The sequence below is a fragment of the Balaenoptera borealis genome, assembly GCF_965194805.1.
Source record: "Balaenoptera borealis genome assembly, chromosome: 3".
NCBI classification, from domain to species: domain Eukaryota; kingdom Metazoa; phylum Chordata; class Mammalia; order Artiodactyla; family Balaenopteridae; genus Balaenoptera; species Balaenoptera borealis.
The window spans coordinates 182,072,013-182,092,680 of NC_138866.1; the positions used below are offsets into that span (position 1 = coordinate 182,072,013).

At 42.3% G+C, this 20,668-nt stretch overlaps 1 protein-coding gene across 3 annotated transcripts in view; it reads left to right on the forward strand.

The window, feature by feature from the left end:
- Positions 1-20,668, forward strand: part of LOC309625657 (uncharacterized protein) — a 192,821-nt gene that overhangs the window by 58,425 nt on the left and 113,728 nt on the right. The window lies entirely within an intron of this gene.

Here is a 20,668-nt window from a genome sequence, read left to right on the forward strand (position 1 = left end):
AAATAAATAAATTTTTTCTTTTTAATGGTGATAAACAAGCAAAAGTACAAGGGCCAAGGGAATTTAGTGTACCTGCAGAAGAGTAGTTGAAATAATGGGCCATGGACTCCAAGCTGGATGGGAGGGATGTCATGAAAAGGAGGAAGTGGAGAGGTCAGTGGATGGAAGTCTCACCAAGGCTACAGGGGATCGGGTGTTTGTAGGGTTTCTTGCGCAGGCCAGCAGGGAGGACAAAATACTGCTTGGAGAGGTTTGAACTGGCGATGATATTAGAGGGGAGCATTTCCCGCCCCCCTGCATACACCATGGATGTTTTTCCGTTTCAGAAGTCATAGTTCTATCATGTGCATTTTAACAGAGCATTTCATTGTATAGATGTGTCATAATTTACTTAACCAATCTCTTACTGTAAATCATAGTAACAAGTTGATTATTTAAACTAATAAATTACAGTCCTTACAGAAATCGTCACCAAACAGTCTCTGACCTTCTTGACTTGACCAGTGAGAGAAACCCTGGCGCTCCAGAGAAACTCAGGACCAAAGCTACCGATAGGTGTCCTCTCCACGAAGAAGGCACAGCCTTGAGGTGGACAGCCCAGAATCCCTGCACACTTAGTCACGTCAGAGCAGAGATCAGGTTACTCTAACTTGCCCATTGATATATATGAATTAATTAATTCAACAAAATTTACTGAGTCGCTTCTGTGTGAAAAGAACTGTATCAGGAACTGGAAATGTGAAAGTGCTCTCAAAGACAGAAGGCATAATTAGATGAGGACGTAAATTACTGTAAGACCAAGTTCAAGCAGCGGCAGATTTAGCATGAAGTGTATGACGCCCATGTGTCAGTGCCCCTCACTCCTTTCCAACCCCAGGGAGAGACCCTATCAATTTACTTACGTGGCCATACATTTTGGTAAAATTTGAAAAAGTTGAGTTTTGTTTTTTTTTTTCCCACCTGTGTCTCCCTTCTTGCTTTTCCCCATTGCTGAAAAGGTCAAGGATATTCTTGAGATCCAGCAAAGGAGAAGTTGTGCTGAGGACACAACTAGTTGGGTTTTTTGAAATGTATGAGTGGGGCTTCCGGACACTGCATTGTGGAATGAACCGCTTCCCACTTGCACCGGTGCAGGAGTGATTTCTAGAAACGTCTCACCACCCCCCGTGCTGACTCACCGGGCGTTGATGCAGGTGCCGAGCAGTGGCTTTATGGCGACAGGAGCAGGCCCCATGGCACTCAGCACAGGAAGGGGGTGGGCATGGAGGAGACACCAGCTGTAAAGTAAATGGAGCCCAAAGCTAGTTGGTGGGAAATTCTTCTAATCAGACACGTAAAACTGTAAACAGAAGATTCAGTTCACAGCAGTGCCTGGTCAAAACAGAACTTTCTGAAGTCAGGAATGCTCTCGATAACACAGCATAAATAGTTATACAATTATACACGCATCATACATTTTGTTGTTGTTGTTGATAATGCACAAAATAAGAGCATGTGTAGGTATCTAGGTACAACCTGGTGGCCGTAGGACAAAGAGTGGGTACTATGCCTGTATGTGAAGTTGTATGTTTTATTTATTCCACTTATCAACAATAATAAAATTGTGACCAACCTTATAGAAGAAACATGGAATTATCTTTCCATTTTCTCTATAAAATATAGTTAAGTAACTCTGACAGGTACTTACTTCATGAAAATGTTATTTTTTTCTAGATTTTGTAATGTTTGTTGTATTCATTAACTTGTTAAAACTTGATTTTGTTGTGATTTCTTTATTTTAAACAAATAATCATTTTCACATCTAATTTTTACTAATTACTGTGATTTAGTGATTTTTAACTAATCACATAATTATTTTCCCCAAAGACGTGCCCCCCCCAGTTGTTTAAACTTTAGGCCCTACAGAACCTGGATCTACCCCAGGACAAATTAATGAGTGTGATACGAGCAGAAGATAAGAGGGGCTGGGGGGGCGGGGTATTGAAAAGGAAGAAGTTATTAATGACAGATGATCGAGGAAGAGTTTCAGCTAAGCTATGATTGAGTGGAAGACTTTGAATTCAGAAACATGGCAAATGGGGTTCTAAATGAAGAAGGGAATTCTTCATAGCTTTTAGATAATGTCTATCTCCAGAACTACTCACTTAGATATTCTCAATTTGCTATTGACATATCTTCTCTACCTTCACATCCTTTCCAATTCCACATCCCAAAACCTTTCTGCTGATGTTTTGTGCTCATGGCTTCAAGTAACAAACTAGTGTGAACTTGGTGGGTGTGAAGGAAGAGACTTTTCCAGGATGGATTCTGGGTAGGAGTTCAAACCGAGAAGTTGGTGACAGTTCTGCAGTGCCACCCAGGCCCTGTGACATGAATGATGCGGAAACAAAGCAGACTTTCTCCCTGCTTTTCAACTGTGGTACAATTCGTGAACAGGAGTCAGAAACAGAAAAGTCCTGTTTTTAGGCTCTAGGCCGGAGTCACCTTCCTTCATGAGAAGGAAGCAATAGTGATATTCAGAAGCCAAGGGGAAGAAGCGTTTTCGCATGGGGCAGTGTGGCCTGGATACCATGCCAGGTGCCTTGACTTGTTAAGGTCGTGCTTGTGCATGTGTGTGTGAGAAAGAAAAGACACAGAGAGACAGAGCCTGAGACCAACCGTGTCCTGCCCAGGCTCGGGGACCCTGAAGGAAGGGCCACTTCTCCCGCCGGCAGCTCAGCCTTCACAGGTCCAGTGACTCGCCGAGCACCTCCAGGGGCCCTGGACTTTGCGTGACTCAGCCCCGAGCGAGCTCACCGTGAACCTAGCTGACACCAGCGGGGAGAGACAGCATCAGAGACACAGAGGGTCAGCCCCTGGGATCTGGGAAACGAGGCTAGAGGCAGGTGGAAACCGCTGAGTAGTTGTTAAGTCACAGGAGGAAGAGCTGAGAGCCGTGACGCCTGGAGATGGGGCTCTGGGAGCAATGACTTGGGGCCAGGACTTCCTTGCTTCAGGGGCTGAGGCCGTGGGTCCTGCTGAAATGCAGCAGCACTCTTGTCGTCCAGCCAGAGGAAACCTGGTCCTGCTGTGCTAATGCTAGTGACTGCCTTGCCTTCCCAGGCTGCCCCGGGACTGGGGGCTGGGCTCTGGCTGTCCCACGCCAGCTCTGGCCAGCTCAGGGTGGTTGTGCGTGTCACCCGGGCCAGGTGTCATCCTAGTGCTCTGCCAGCCTCTAGGGCATCGTCCTCCGATGCGAATGCAGAAGACACACTTAGCAACCACTGGCCGGGCGTGAAACCTTGGAGTTGGGACTTTTGTATTTGCCACATAATGCAGTTTCCTTCTTTACAACTGTCCTACAAGACAGGTACAACTATCCATTTTACAGGTAAGTGAGCAGAGACTCAGAGGTGGTACCTTGCGTGGGCCCCATGGATGATCATCTTCACTCTGGCTTTATTCCTCTTTATCCTACTTCCATGAAATGTGCTTTCTTTGCCATTCGTCAGAACTGGGGAGAATAATATCTACAGGATTGTTTTGAGGATTAAATGAAATCCTCACTATGAAAGTGCCTGCCACGCGGTAAATACTTAAATAACAATTTCCTTCCTTCACCCTAACCTGACTTCTGCCTGGAAAACGAGCTCCGCTGACAGAATCTGGGCTTGGCACACGCCTCGTCCAGCGTCAGAGTACGTAGTAGGTTGTAATAAATGTTGGATGGATGAATTAATGGGTAGTCAGTGGAAGCATTTAGGGTTTGCAAGCGCCTGAAGACCATCCTTTTCCGCCTGCACTGGGCTCCTCTTGGGTCTATGATCAGAACGTCAGATCTGCTCTCTTGCTGGATTTCTCTTCACTTGCAGCTGAACCTCCTTGTGCATCCTCTCCATTTCATGAGAACAGGCTTCGCTGTTTTGCACGTGCCTCGTTGCCGGGTCGGAGGCTCTCCTAGCTTGCCTGTACCTTTTCTTTCCAAGTGGCCATCCTGCTATTCTGGACTAAGGCGGCTGGACCAGAGAGGATGTGTTTAGCTGAGCGAGTGGTCCCGCAGGGGCAGGTCTCCTAAGACGCAGACTCGTGTGGATGCAGGCGGCACTCGATGCTTCGTCTGGGCTGAGCCAGGCCACCTGCTAGCTCAGCACCTTTCCAAATAGTTAAGCAATCTGCCGAGAGCCTGGCGCTTAGAATCAGAGGGAAGAGCTTTGGATCGAAGTACAAGCAAGGCTTCTGTAGATGCTTCCTCCTCTAGCCAACAGTTCCATTAAGGAAATTTATCGCAGTGTTTTGGAAGCCTGAAGATTTTAGTTCAGTCATGGAGACGTCCGGTCACCACTGTCCTCAGTCAGCAGATTCGAAGGCGGCTCAGAGGGGAAAACCCAGGGCCCTGGGCCATCTGTAGGACCCAGGCACACCTGCAGCCACGCCAGGGAGGGGATACCTGGTCCTCCGTTGAGCATCTGTTCAGGGTCGCAAGAATGATACCCGGTCAAGGCAAAAACTGCCTCTGGAACTTGATTAATCTCCAACATTCATTAATCTCCAATTCTCCAAGAATTCGGAAAGGAATAAAGAAATCCACAAAAATAGTCGCTAAAGAAGGATGCGGACACCAAGGAATTCCCTGCTCTCAAAGCCCTCATATCCCACATCTGGGACCTCTTAGTGATTACCTGGAGACTCCACTCTGCCTCAGGCTCTGTGATCAGGTCAGGGAGAATGGAGGAACCATTTAGGTATCAGTTTGGGGGTTCAGCATCAGGTCAGCCTTGCTCTCATGCCTGCTCTGACTCGCAGTCCTGAGTCTGGGAAGTGGATTCTCACCTTATGCTTTTTGATCAGGGACACCTGTGAGTCAGAAGTTCCAGACCTGCACCCTTATCTTACCCTTGCATACCTGAGCTCCTACCTGCCTCGGCATTTTCAGGAGTGGAAGTTGCCTTGCTATCTCAAGAATTTGCAGGAATTAGACTCCTCTGTTGGCTTGTCAAGCCTAAAGCAGATTTAGCTCACTCAGAGCTGAAATCTTCCAGGACAACCCGCTCTAACCCATTGGATCAGCCAAGTTTTGCATCACGACCCATCACAACTCCATGTGACCAAACCTGATGTTTGACTGCACTCTGATCATGAAAGAGTACAGTTGGGTGGATTAACCCATCCACGCCCAACTTCTCTATCTGCACGTAGAATCCTGGGGCGTGGGTGAAAGCTGCTAAAGCAGCAGGACATCCAGGAGTCCCGAGGATATCACGGAGCATGAAAAAAAATGAACACTTCTGAACTAAATCCTACCAACCATTCCAGGAAGCCTGGCTTCTAATTCTGTATATGTCATTCACATCAGCCTTCCAAGGTTTGGGTCCTTACCGTATGCCTTCATTTCAAAGAACCAGCCAATTAAGGATCTTAAACTGCCATGAAGCAATAAAAATTTCCCTAAACATTAACCATACAGAGGATCACTTCCAAGACTGAGATTTTTTTATCTCATTGCAGGCATTCTAAATTAAGCCCTGGAGGAAAATTTTACTGCTAATAAGTAATCACTTGTAGTAATATGCATTATTGCTGAGATAATAGGCTCAATATCAATATCTTCTCATGTTATTGTAACTGGGAAGTAAGATGGGAGAATACTGCTCTGTGTCGCAGGATTGAGGAAAACCGAATGTTAATTTTCATAGTGTCATGTTTGGTTTAAATTATCTATTCTAAAATAAAAGCATGTGTTCACCTTCAGTGCAATGAATTCGTTTGTTACCCAGCCACATGTGATTTCTATCAAATTTCTCTCCAAAACAATTCTATAGGATAGGACACAGAAGAACAAAAACAGTCCACAACTTATCAGTTGACAAATAATACACTGAAATTCACTAAAAGAGTGTTGATGAAATCTTCGTATTTTAAAAAAGGAGCTTCATAATAGACTTGACAATTCATATGGTGAAAGGTCTAAAAAACCTTAGATTCTTGTGTGTTCTTTCCGTGCAGAGCAACTTTTCAGAATGTGTTGATTTTTGAAAAATCCTGAATCTTGTATATATTCTGATTTTTAGATATTATTAAATCTTCAAGTGGAAGATCACAATCTCTGACTGATCTCCAAGGTTTGAGTTTTTAATTCACCAGAAGGGATTGCTGAAAAATGAACTATTTTTTTCCCTGTGATTATTTTAAAGCTTACTTTAAAAAGGCATTCTTTTCCAAAATAAATTTGGATGGAATGAGACTCATGAGATAATTGACTAGGAGAATCTATGGCCACTCCAAGTCTTTTGTTTCCAAAAGACTTATGGAAACAAAACTTATGATCAAGCCCCTAAGGCCATATAACTTGGTGGGGATTAATAGGGAGTGAGTCGACCATAAATAATCAATTAAAAGGAAGCAACTTAGTACAATGATTTTAAATCCAAGTTCACAGTTTGCCTGACAATGGGTAGTCCAGGGAGATTCACAATGGCAAAGATATAAATCTCCACTAAATAAGCATTCTGAAAGAAACACTAAACCAACTATATTCTAGAAAATGGGATGTTAAATAAAAAGAGCTTGAGTTTGCTGATCTTTGTAATGGTGGAACAGCATTAGTAAATGGAAAATAATCCTAAAAGTATTGGATTTTCTTTTCAAACCATGGAGTAAATTTGGCTTCTGTCACTGACCAATGATCCTACCAAAGTGTCTGGGACTTGAAGGACCAATATCCCAGAGAAAAGGGATATTGAGGAAAGCTCCACATTTGGCATCATTTTTCTCTGACCCTATTGAAGCTTAAGCTGTACAGGGCAAAGTCTAGAACGCTAAGCAGAAAACACTGAAACACAGTGTGGAATTTTCAACAGGCTCATGGTCCTTGGGAAACAAAAGTTGGATTTCAGAATCTGCCAGAAGGGAAGGGGGCCCCAGTGATCTTCCCCTGGAATCCCTGGGGTTTACACTAAGCCTGTGGGTAAACCAAGCCTTACAAAGACCACAACGCCACCTCAAGTCACCTCAGTCCTGATTGGATTGAACTCATCTGATTCCATTCTGGATGCCTCACAGAGGGTAGGGAAAAGCCTCTTTGAAGAAAAATAATAGCATCCAAGGCCATAAATTTTTAAAATCACGATGTCTAACATTAAATAAAATACCAGGTGGACTCATTTGTGACTCAGCTATTGGTCAGACACATACTTAAAAATAATGAATGTTATTATGTTAAAAAATATTGAAATCAAGATAGAGAATTTTCCAGAGTACTAGATCTTTAAAAAACATCAAATGGAAATTCAAAAACTGAAAAATATAATAATGTGAATTAAACTGTAAATAGATGTATTTTATAATTAATGATATACAACCAAAGAGAGGACTAGGAAATGTGAACGATGTGATAAACAAAACTAACCTACTTAACAATGCACCTAACTGATGGAATATACTTTTTTTTTAGAAAAGTCAATTTTTAAAAAATTTATTTATTTTATTTATTTATTTTTGGCTGGGTTAGGTCTTTGTTGCTGCGCGCAGGCTTTCTCTAGTTGCAGCCGCTCCGGGGGCTACTCTTCGTTGCAGTTGCACTGGCTTCTCATTGCGGTGGCTTCTCTTGTTGCAGAGCATGGACTCTAGGTGCACGGGCTTTAGTAGTTGTGGCGCACGGACTCAGTAGTTGTGGCTCGCGGGCTCTAGAGCGCAGGCTCAGTAGTTGTGGCGCACAAGCTTAGTTGCTCCGCGGCATGTGGGATCTTCCCGGACCAGGGCTCGAACCCGTGTCCCCTGCATTGGCAGGCAGATTCTTTACCACTGGGCCACCAGGGAAGCCCCAGAATATACTTTTTCTCAAGTCATACATGCCAAATTTTATCAAAATTGATAATTTGCTAGGTCGTAAGTCTCAACAAATTTCAAAGGATTGAAATCATGTTCTCTTACACAGCGAAATTAAACTAAAAATAAGCAAACAAAAATAATCACTAGAAAATTCTCAAATACATGGAAGTTAAACAATTCATTTAAAAATAAACTTTGGGTCAAAAAAGAAACCCCAGTAGAGGTAAATGATATTTTGCACTGAATGAAAATGAAAATATGGCATATCAAAATATGTTGAATGCCACAAATGTTGTGCTTATGGAAAACTGTACAACCATCAAATCCATATGTTAAAGAAGAAAGTTTAAAAAACAATGATCTCACTATCCAGCTAAAAAACCTAAGGGAAAAAAAAAAAAAAAAAACTCCCAGCCAATTAAACCTAAGAATGTAGGTGGAAGGAAATAATAAAGATAAGAGCAGAAATTAATGAAATAGAAACCCTAAGTACAATAGAGAAATATCAACAAAGCTGAAATTTGGTTCTCTGAAAGACTAAGTTAGTTTTTTGAAGACTGAAGAAGGAAAAAAGACAGCCCTTATAATCAATATCAGGAATCAAAAAAAAAAAAAAAAAAGACATCACTACAGATCATACAGACATTTAAAAGATAAGAAGAGACACTGGAACTAAATTTAGGCAAGAAATTTACAACTTTTGATGAAATGGACAAATTCCTAAGAAAGTACAATTTACCACAACTGTTACAAAAAGAAAATGGAAAATCTGAATATCCATTTAAAACTTAAATGTGCAATTAAAACTTAAATTTGTAATTAAATACCTTTCCACTAAGAAATCTCAGGGCACAGATAAACTTCATTTGTGAACATTTCCAAACCTCAAGGAATATATAACACCACTCTTAAAAAAACACTTCCCAAGAATAGAAAAAGAGGAAATAAATCCCAATTTATTTTTATGAGGCCAGCATAATATTGATATCAAAGCCTGGCAAGACTAGTACAAGGAAAGAGAATTATAAGCTGGTTCTTCTCATGAACAATTGAGGCATGATCCTAAACAAAACATTAGCAAATTGAATCTTGCAATGTATAAAAACAAAACCAAAAACACGTCATGAAAAGTTGGATTTATTCCAGGAATGCAAGGTTGATTTAACACTATAAAAATCAATGAAATGCAATTCACCAGATTAACTGAATAAAGGAGAAAAATTGATTATCATGTCAGATGCAGAAAAAGCATCTGATAAAATTCAAATTCCAATAATGATTAAAAAGGAAAGAATTTACCAAAGTGGATATAGAAGGGAAGTTCCTTAATGGGATGAACAAGTATATACAAAAAACTTAGAGTAAGCTTCATACTTAATTTTGGTATGTCAGAAGTTTTCCTCCTTAAATCAGGAATAAGACAAAGATGCCTAATATCACCATTTTTTAAAATAATAATTATTCTTTATACAGTGTTATTTATTTATTTATGGGGCTGCATTGGGTCTTTGTTGCTGCGCACAGGCTTCTCATGGCGGTGGCTTCTCTTTGTTGCGGAGCACGGGCTCTAGGTGCGCGGGCTCAGTACTTGTGGCTCGTGGGCTCTAGAGCACAGGCTCAGTAGTTGTGGCGCACGGGCTTAGTTGCTCCGCGGCATGTGGGATCTTCCCAGACCAGGGCTCAAACCCGTGTCCCCTGCATTGGCAGGCGGATTCTTAACCACCACGCCACCAGGGAAGTCCTAATATCACCATTTTTATTTAACGTTGTAATAGAGATCCTAGACAGTACAATAAGGCAATAAAAAAGTAGAATGATTAGAAAGGAAGAAATGAAGCAGTCATTATACATAGAATATTCAAAATAATCTACAAGCTATTTATAAGTTAATTTAGGAAAGACACTAGATAACAGAACAATACAAAAATCTTTATTTCTGTATATTAGCAATAAAGAATTAAAGGTGAAAAAATTAAACCTACTGTTTATAATAGCATCAAAAATATCAAATATCTAGGATGTAACTCATGAAAATATGCAAGAGTTCTATGTAGAAAATTATAAAACATCATGGAAATAAATTAAAAATACCTAAATAAATGGAGATTTACACCATGGTCATGGATTGGAAGGCTAAAATTGTTAAGATAACAAGTCTCCACAAGTTGATTTTTAGAGTAACTGCAAACTCAATCAGAATTTCAGCAGATGTTTTTTCGTGTGGAAATCAACAAGCTGATTCTAAAACTTGTGTGAAAATACGAAAGTCTAGAAATAACCAAAGTAATTTTGAAGAAAAGCTAATTTGAACTTATACTCTGATACATTAAAACTAATTATGAGGTTATCATAATAAAGTCAGTGTGCCATTCACACAAGGAGAGACAAATTGAGAAATGAAACATAACAGAAAGTACAGAAACAGACCCAAATATATAGTCATTTGATTAAATGACAAAGACGATCCTGATGTGCAATGAGAAAAACATGGTCTTTTCATTTAGTGGTGCTAGACCAATTGAATATCCATACTGAAAAAAAGAAATTATACTCAAAATCAATTCTAGGTGGAATATATATGTAAATAAGGAAGGCAAAACCAATAAACTTCTGGAATAAATCACAGGAGAATGTCTTCATGCTTTTGAGGTAGGGAAAGACTTTTAAAAGGCACTAAACGTAATGGATAAATTGGACTTAATAAACAAGTAAATAATACATAATAATTGATAAATAGGGCTACACAAAGTTAAGAAACTGTTGATCTAACAACATTAGGAGAGTGAAAAGGCAAACTAACAAGTTGGGATATGACTTTTTGCAATACATGCAACCTGGAAAGGACACATTTGTAAATGTGTAAAAAATATATGAGAAAATATATAAGTAAAAAACGTCTTACAAAGAAAGAAAGATAATAGAGAAATGGACAAAATATATAGACAGGTACTTCACAGAAGAAGATATCCAAATGGCAAACAAACATATGAAGAGGTGCACAAAATCATTAGTTATCAGATAAATGCAAATTCAAATCATAAGATACCACTGCACACCCACCTGCAGGGCTAAAATAAAAAGGACAGACAATACCAGGTTTTGGCAAGGATGTGGACCAACTGGAACTCTCATATACTGCTGGTGGGTGTGTAACTTGGTAAAAACCACTTTGGAAAACTGTTTAGCATATCAATAAAAGTAGACTAGACTTATACCCTAGGGGCCAGCAATGTCGCTTCTTAAAGTATTAATCAAATTGATAAATACCTAGCAAGGCTGATTAAGGAAGTAGACACTAACCATTATTACAATCAAAAAGGAGACATCAGGCTTCCCTGGTGGCGCAGTGGTTAAGAATCCGCCTGCCCATGCAGGGGACACGGGTTTGAACCCTGGTCCGGGAAGATTCCCGCAATCCACAGAGCAACTAAGCCCGTGCGCCACAACTACTGAGCCTGTGCTCTAGAGCCCGCGAGCCACAACTACTGAGCCCGTGTGCCACAACTACTAAAGCCCGCGTGCCTAGACCCCGTGCTCCGCAACAAGAGAAGCCACCCCAATGAGAAGCCTGCACACAGCAACAAAGAGTGGCCCCTGCTCACCGCAACTAGAGAAAGCCTGCGTGCAGCAACGGGGACTCAACGCAGCCAAAAATAAGTTTAAAAAAAAAATAAGTAAAATAAATAAATTTATTTTTAAAAAAGGAGACATCACTAACGATATTTCAGAAATTGAAATTAGTACTTCAGGATATTGTGAAAAAAATTTATGCCAAAAAAATGAAAATTGAGGTAAAATGGACAATTTTCTATAAAAACACAGCTTTTCAAACTCGTATTAAGAAGAAATAAAAGATCAGATTACTAAATTACTGTAATTACTAAAGATATTAAATCTGTAATTAAAAACTTTCCCACAAACAAAACTCTATGCCACACGATGTCCATATGGCATCCCAAGTGAATTCTACCAAACATTTATTATTATTTTGAGCAACAGATAGAATTAAGAAAAAATCCACTTAATCTTACATGATGCTAGCGTATTGTCTTTTAAGGCGAATGGCACTGTGATCTTGGAACAAGGGAGAAGGAATTTGGCCCTAGAAGAAAAAAATAACTATACAACCATGATAAATAAACACTGTTTATTGATTTCCAGTATTAGAATCAATCTATAGGCAAACCTCGAAATATTTAACTGTTCTATCAGTAGAGGCAAAATGTACATAACATCAGCCTTGACCGTGTAAAATAGGATCTATCAGAAGTGGAAGTTTCAGGGACTTCCCTGGCAGTCCAGTGGTTGAGACTCCGCCCTTCCACTGCAGGGGGCGTGGGTTCGATCACGGGTCGGGGAACTAAGATCCCTCATTCCGCATGGCGCGGGCCAAAAATAAAAATAAATAAGTAGAAGTTTAAAATTTGTAGGAAAGGATAGAGACAGTAATATCCTCATATTGCAAAGTAAGGAATCAAGATACACTATTGCAAGTTGATGGAACAAGAAAGGGAAGTTTAGAGGTAGCATTTTAATTTACAAAGGTAACCAAAAGAGAGGGGAAAATTAATGGTAAAACTGTCAAATACTGAGAGAGGGGGGAAAGGAGATAAAATGGTAAAAATGCACTTGAATTTGCTGCCCTCTGGCAACTATTTACGTAGCATTCACAAATATTTACATAGCATTTACATTGTATTAGATCTTATAAGTAATCTAGAGATGATTTAAAGTATACTGGCAGGCTGTGTGTAGGTTATGCAAATACTGCATCATTTTTTATAAGGGATTTGAGCATCCTCGAATTTTGGTACCCACAGCAGTCCTAGAACCAATCCCCTACAGATACCGAGGGAGGACTGGACGGCTTCAGCAGTTGAGAACAAGATACGACTAAATATATATGTATATATACTTACAGGATGGTCATGAGTCTTCAGTGCAATGACGTCTATAACAAGTGCTTGGCAAAGAGCCGGCTTTCAGTGCATGTCAGTTTTTCCTTTTTATTGCAGTCTGAACATTGATTTGGTCCTTTGCTGTTCTCCCTCTTTCCTATTGGGTGGTTTGGTCTGTTGCCGTCACATTTTTGCATTTCTGTATAGTAAGAATATTTTAACTTTCAATGAAAATTGCCCTTATTATTAAATGGCTTGCCTATTATTTTTAGAGAATTCCCATTACTTTAAATAGTTCAGCGAGAGCTTTAGGAGAGGAATCTTCTCAGGTAGAAGCGCTGCCAGAGCACCTCAAAGTATTCCATGGAAGGAGTTGCTTTCCTTCCCATGGAAATAAGATAAATGCTCTGTTTCTATGGTTACTCTTCTTCTTTTATTAATGCTAAAAATCTCCAGTTTTAGCCTCCTGAATAAAAGTAAGGAGATGTGCTGATCTTTAATAGCATGAATATATCATCGACAGTTTCCAGGCTACTTTTACTTATGGCGCTATTCTTTGTGTAGTGCGGCCAATACTGTCGGACTTAACACATAAACTGTGATTTTCAAGAGTTTCTCAAACAGCTGATATAAAACGGCATGCTTGGCAGGAACTTCCCCTAAAATGTGCCATCCATGGGCATCTTTTCTAAGTATAGGTGGTCACTCAGACTATGACCTTTAGATTTCTACGATCTACAGCATATGAAGTAGAACCTCTTTCTTCTGGACATTTACCAGTTTCCTGAGATTTTCACTTAATCCTATGGATTATGCTGCAGCCTGGAAATGTCTGACTCGTATCAACTTTCCTTTAATTCTTACCTCATTACAATGTTGATTACCTGGTCATTTTAAGTGAGAACTGACAGGTACACTGGGAGGGTACCTGAGGGGATCAATCTGGACATTTACACACTAGGTCGGGAGTTGGTACGTGTGCAGAGAAGGACTGAAGGCTGGTGAAACGCTACCACTGCGAGCACATCAAGCCCTGGCCTCATACAGAAAGCCAAGAAGAGGGCAGGAAAGAGAGAGGAAGTGTGATCCCGTTTATGAAGTTCAAGTTCAGGCGAAAGCTCTCTCTCTACTGATGATGGTCAGGTGGGCTCCCCCTGGCTTTTCAGTCATCTCTGTTTAGAAATCAGCACAAGCCTAATGGTAGTTCTTTTGTAAGTGACCTTTTTTTTTCTCTGGCTGCTTTTAGGATCTTCTGTTTTTCTTAGGTTTTCCTGTGATTTTTCAGAAATTCATCCCGGTTGGAATTCACGGGGCTTACTGCATCGAAGGATGGATGTCTTTCAACAACTCTGAAACTTTCTCTGTTTGGACAGTGCCTCTTCCACACTCTGTTTTCTCCCTCTGGAACTCAAATTAGACATATGTTAAAGCTTCCAACTCTACCCCCCTCCCCCTTAAACTCTCTTTCCCATTTCCCATCCCTCTCCTCTCCAGATTTTTTTCATTTCTTTGGGTTTATCTGCCATTTACTTTTTCCTCTCCGAATCAACTGCATCTAATCTGCTACAAAGACAGTTCATTGAGTTTGTTATATTCACTTTAAGCCTATTAAATGAGTTATTCTGGGCCAGTTATTTTCAACATCTGAAGCATTTGGGGACTTGTTTCTGTGTTGTGTTGTTTCTGGTGAATTTCACCTGTGATGGCTTCTTTCCTTGAGTGTTTCGTGAATGCTGCCTGATGGTTTGGGAAAGTGATCTGTGCAGAAACTCTCCCAGGCTGGATTGGAAGCTGAGTTCCTCTGGAGCAGATAAGCCCTCGCTCCTTGGAGTCACCAATCCTGGCCCATTTTAAACTAAAATTTCAACCTGAGTTTTCTGTACCTCCCGGGTAGGGTGAGTTTAGACTGCTGGCTTGTGGGTACGAATTCTCAGGGGGGAGGAGGGCCATTTATTTTTCTCTACCTTCAATTCAAAGTGGAGCCAAATTTCCCTTCTGTTCCCTTCTGAATATCAGAGTTTCCTTCTCACTCGTCCTTACCTTAGGACTGTGGCCTAGAGGCTTCCAGATAACTAGGGGTCTCCTATTAGATCCCCCTCGGGCAGCCCTCTGCTTTACCTTCTGTCCTCTGATAGCAGAGACCATCAGAGCAGCGACTCGGCATCTCTAGGGTTTGGCCACACCCCTTCAGGGCGTAAGTGGAATTTGGTGTTGGCCTACCCCCCAGGATGCCCGTTCTCACTTTCTGCGGGATTCTGCGCGTTCCTTAATTCAGTGCCAGCTCAGCAGTGCACCTAAATGAATGGGGTGTGACTTTCAACGTTTAATCTAGTATTTCAGTTTTTAGTGAGGAAGGTCCTTCGGGGTATCTTATCAATCACACCTCTGGAAACAGAAGCCCCAAAGCCTGTTCTATCGAGGCTGATTATTTCCTGCTAGGTGCTAAGCCTGGAGTTTCAACAGGGCTCCAATTTCATGCGTGCACCGTCCTACAAGCAGCATACGAGTTACTGCTAGAAGAAATGATTCTTTCTTACCTAACCTCAGACCTTAATTAGGCAGGTGGTCGAGACTTATTTGGGGGGAATGTTTGAGTGGCAGGAAGCCTCAGTAATACGGGAGCTACATCTTCACATCTTAAGTCAGCCCAAACATTCTTCACTGTTTCCATTGTTGGAACAGTGGGAAGCTTGGAATGGGGTTTATAATGCAATCATTCTTCCAAATGCATAGCATGGCACCAGTCCGAGCACTTGTAACCGTCTCCAGAATGAACAGAATGAGTCCAGATTCTACTGCAACTGTCTGGCTGGCAGGAAAATGATTGGTTGGTTTACAGGGAAGGATAGAGTCCATTAAAGTTGTTGTTTGAGTTTGTTCTGTACATTGTCTTTTCTTTCTCTCCCTCCTGCTCTTCATTTCCTACTTCTTCCCACAGTACATCATATTTTTATAAAAGTCACTGGTTTCGAAATTCCATTTAGAGATCAATAACAGCATTCATAAGTCAAGCAAGATGAAACAGTACATCCCAGTTAGCTATTTTCCAGAATTAGAATCTTCTCTTTTATAAGGAATCTGTTTCTAAACAATTATTCTATGATTGTAAGCCTGGAAGGCATTCAGATTAAGAAAAAGGAAAAATAAGTGTTTCATAATAATTCTCTTTAAATGGGAAATGCGTAAGACATAGTTAATGTTAATAGCATTCTGTTACGATATGTTTTCTTTTTAATTCTCTGGGACACCTGTGAATTCACTGCCAACCCATTTATAACTTACCTGTGTTCTACTCTCCCATCTCGTCCCCTTACTTCCCCACTCGCCCAAATCACCACTATCCTGGATTTTGTGTTTATTCTTCTCTTGACGTTTTTAGTTTGTAGTTTTATCAAGTACCTTTGTATGTTTGAACAATGTATTGTTTCGTTTCATCCATCCTTGAACTTTATAAAAAGGGTATGTAACATTCTGAGACTTGCTCTCCAGTGGTTGAAAGATCAATCGTGTTGTGTGTATCATTTGTTGTCACTGCTGTAGAATATCCTGCTGTTTGAAAATACTATTCCCTTGCCAATGGTCATTGGTGTTGCTTCTAATTATTTTTTGCTATTTTGAACAGTGCTGCTAAGTACATTCTTATATCTGTCTCTGGACGCATGTCGAAAGATTTTTGGGAGTTCTTATCTAGAAGAGGAATTGTTGAATCGTAAAATGTGTAAATATTCAACTTTACAAAATAATGCCAAATTGTGTTTCAAAATGATTGCGCCAGTTTCTGTCCTAATCCTTGGTGTGTAAGCGATCCAATTCATCTGCACACTCTTCAGTATTTGGTGGTGTTACACTTAATTATTTTTGCCAGCGGGAAGGGTAAAAGCAATATATCCTTTATGGTCTTGGTTTGTGTTTCTCTGACTCTTGAAAGTTGAGCATCACTTCATATGCTTATTGGCCTTATGCATTTTGTGCTGTGCCTGTTCACATCTTTTGCTCAGTTTTCTATTGATTTGTTTGTCTTTTCAGTATTATTTTTTATTGCTTTGTAGAAGACTTTTAATACAGTCTTCATAAGAAACCTTTATCTGTTATGTGTGGCAAATGTAGTCTCTTAGATTGTAGTTTGTCTTTTCGTTTCTTTTAAGTAATAATCTTCAGTGAGCAAAAAACGAGTCCCCCTCCCCCCAAAATGTGAAACATCCATTCAGCAAACAGCGAACGCTCATCTTGTGCCGACTGCTGCTCCAGGCCCCTGGGACGTTGCTGGGGGCACAGCACACCAGGGCCTTCCTCGTGTGGAGCTGACTTTGGGGAGCTACACTTTTGACTTCACCATCCAACAATCTGTGGGAACTTGCAAAACTATTTCAGTTTTTGTCTCTATAAATGGAGTGTGGGACTCTCAGCCCTGCCTTCCTGATGAACAAACCAGAGGCTTTTGCTGACTTTGGTGGAGGGGGCACGACTAGCCCTCATTGTCTGTGTGTGTGTGTGTGTGTGTGTGTGTGTTTTATTTTATTTTTTATTTTATTTTAAATTGGAATTATTTATTTGTTTATTTATTTACGGCTGTGTTGGGTCTTCGTTTCTGCGCGAGGGCTTTCTCCAGTTGCGGCAAGCGGGGGCCACTCTTCTTCGCGGTGCACGGGCCTCTCACTATCGCGGCCTCTCTTGTTGCGGAACACAGGCTCCAGACGCGCAGGCTCAGTAGTTGTGGCTCACGGGCCTAGCTGCTCCGCGGCATGTGGGATCTTCCCAGACCAGGGCTCGAACCCGTGTCCCCTGCATTGGCAGGCAGATTCTCAACCACTGCACCACCAGGGAAGCTCCCATTTTATTTTATTTTAGAGTATAGTTGATTAACAATGTTGTGTTAGTTTCAGGTGTACAGCAGAGTGATTCAGTGACACATATACTTGTTGTCTATTGTTTTTCAAATTCTTTTCCCATTTAGGTTATTACAGAGTATTGAGCAGAGTTCCCTGTGCTATACAGCAGGTTCTTATTAGTTATCTATTTTAAACGTAGCCGTGTGTACATGTCAATCCCAAACTCCCAGTCTATCCCTCGCCTCCCACCCTTCCCCCAGGTAACCGTAAGTTTGTTCTCTAAGTCTGTGAGTCTGTTTCTGTTTTGTAAATAAGTTTGTTTGTATCATAAGCAGTATCATATGGTATCTGTCTTTCTCTTTCTGACTTACTTCACTTAGTATGATCATCTCTAGGTCCATCCATGTTGCTGCAAATGGCATTATTTCATTCTTTTTTATGGCTGAGTAGTATTCCATTGTATATATGTACCACATCTTCTTTATCCATTCCTCTGTTGATGGACATTTAAGTGGCTTCCACGGCCCACATTGTCTCATGGTGCCATCACAGGCCTTTCCTTGGGGTGGTGTTCCCATGTCAAGGACCTTACTGTGCCTTCTAGCTCCCCCAGGAGAATCATGAGCTATCTTACAATGAGGTCCGATTCTTTGCCATGCACCACGGGCAGTGTTCAAAGAAAACAAATACCCTTAGATAAATTCAACCCAATACTCTGAGTACTGTTTCAATGTTTGCTGAAAATTCTCTCATTGAAAAAGTCTCATTTAACATCCTGATGGTGGCACATCCACAGGTGACAAATGTGACAACTCCAGGCTCCGGCGTCCCCCCATCATATACGGGCATGTGTGCACTCTGGTGAGGTAAGGTGCTGCCTGAGACTGGGGCTGGCAAGCAGGAGCCTTAGAGTTCTCTCTTTGGAAAGGTCACCGCGTTATTCTGTAGGAAATGTCTTCTTGGCACTTACCTTGAGGATAAAAGGTGATGCTCCTCGAGTAGCTTGGGCATCAGTGAACTTTCCATATTTGACCTAATTCACCAACGGTCAGAGGTACGCAGGCATGACTGACTTCCTCCTGAGCAAGAATCACCCCCTGCTACAGCCTCTGCCAGTAGTAAACATTTACTGAGCGTTGACCTGTATTCATGAGTATTCAGTCTTTCTGCCTTCACAGCAACCATATGAGGCAGCTGTATTTATCCTCATCCTACAAAGGGAGAGGTCAAGGTCAAGGTCAAGCACTTTGTCGTCTTAAGGCAGGAAGGACCCCTTACTCCCACCTTATGTCCCCTGAGGGAAACCATTGACACTCCCCCGACAGTTAATCGCAGCTGGACTTAGCCTGCGAGCGGAACAGCGGGGCCAGGAGCTTTGGCGGCATCTCAAGGGGGTGGCCGAGGGATGGCATAGCGGCGGGCCGGTTATCCGATGCCAGTGGACCGCTCGTCGCGGGACGGACTCCTCACTCCCCCAACCTCACCCTTCTGCACCCTCCGGAAGGTGAAAAGAGGGTCAGTGACCAAGTGTTTTTTTAATTAAAAAAATTTTTTTAAACCTTTTTTCACCCAGGCCCTAAAGAACTCAGGGCCTTGCAAGCGTGTCCCAGGAGAGCAGGTAATGACTGGGCTGGGGGGAAACGGTAACGCGAATCAGCTTGGTGCCGGCGCTGACTGGCTGTGACAGTGTCTGAAGCCCTCGCTGCCCGGGCCTTTCCCCCGCCCACTCCCAGCCTCATCAGCCTGGCGGCCTGAGGAGCGGTGCCCGGCCACCCTGCGCCCCGCTCCTGGCTGAGCCTCCCCGCAAAGGCGTAAATCCAGGGGCCCTGCACAGAGGCTGAGTAACGGCCACGTACGCACCTGCCCAGGAGCTGCCGTCATCCTGACGTTCGCTTCGCTGTCAGCCACTTGCTCTCGAACATGCTGTGTCATCTTGAGGGCTTACTCAGCACTAAGCAGATTGACCGCAAGGCCATAATCGCGAGGGAGAAAATGAACCTTTGCTGGATGAAAGGCACGGAGAAACCCCCCCCCCCCCCCCCCCCCGCTTTCCTTCTTTCTATCCGTCTTTTAGGTATTGTCATTTTCCACAGCGAATAAGATTTCCTATAGCAACCGGCAGCCGGGAGGCGGGGGTCTCCAGTTTCTAACTGGTTTACCTTAAAGGATGCAACATTCTGACTCTGTCAGTTTTACTGCTTTTGGCACCGAGTGCTAGTTCCCTCTGAAACGTACACTTGACGTTGCGGCCATAGGAAGGTGCTTTTACAACTGAGCAAGACCCTGCAGCTGGCAAGTGCAGAGGCCAGGAGTTCTGTAGGGCTTTCCCTTTCGGTTTACTAGCATCATCATCCGAGGTTTATTAGGTCTGTCTGTACGTGACACCGCTCCAGGTGTTACCTCTACCTTCCACCTGGGAAGAGGTGCCAGAGTTTCTCCTCTGGGATCCTGTAATTTGTAAACGCTTTGCTGAAGATAGTAACACAGGAATATGCCAACAAGCAATGGCTAAGGTATGGCTGATAGAAATTGTTGAAGTAATTGAGTGCGCTGGAAAATAAATTAGGCATATAACCATCCGAACCAATTTTCAAAGAACTGGAGTTCCAGACATAGCAGAAGTGTGCCAGAGATCACGCACCCATTCGTTGATGAAATCAGGAAACATTTGAGGAGCTTGTAAAAAGCAGCTTTTTTGGCACACGAGGGGAACTGCGGAGTGGGCTGACAGCGAAGTGAGTGATTGCTCAGAGCTTAAGGGTGACCAGCAAGGAATAATTATTTGATGAGGGAGACGTTTGGGGAAGTTTGGAGAAAAGCGATCAATCATGGTAGATTTTATAATCGCCAAGAACAGGATGTGGTATGTAAGCCATTCCAGGAGACGGGGCCAGAGTCAGAGCCTGGGCTGACCATCGGAGGAGGGCAGGTATCCAGGGCTCCCAGGGGAAGAAAGGCTGAGCAGCCTGGGCCTGGGCCGCAGGGAGCATGTCACGAGGAGAAAGAAGCCCGGATCGTTAGGGGGCCGCCCCGTGAGCCAGGCTCCATCCAGATCCTGAGGACTGGAGTGGGGGCGGGGCGGGGCCGCAATCCCGGATGAGCAGGGACACTTGGACCGGTTCCAGGACAGAGATG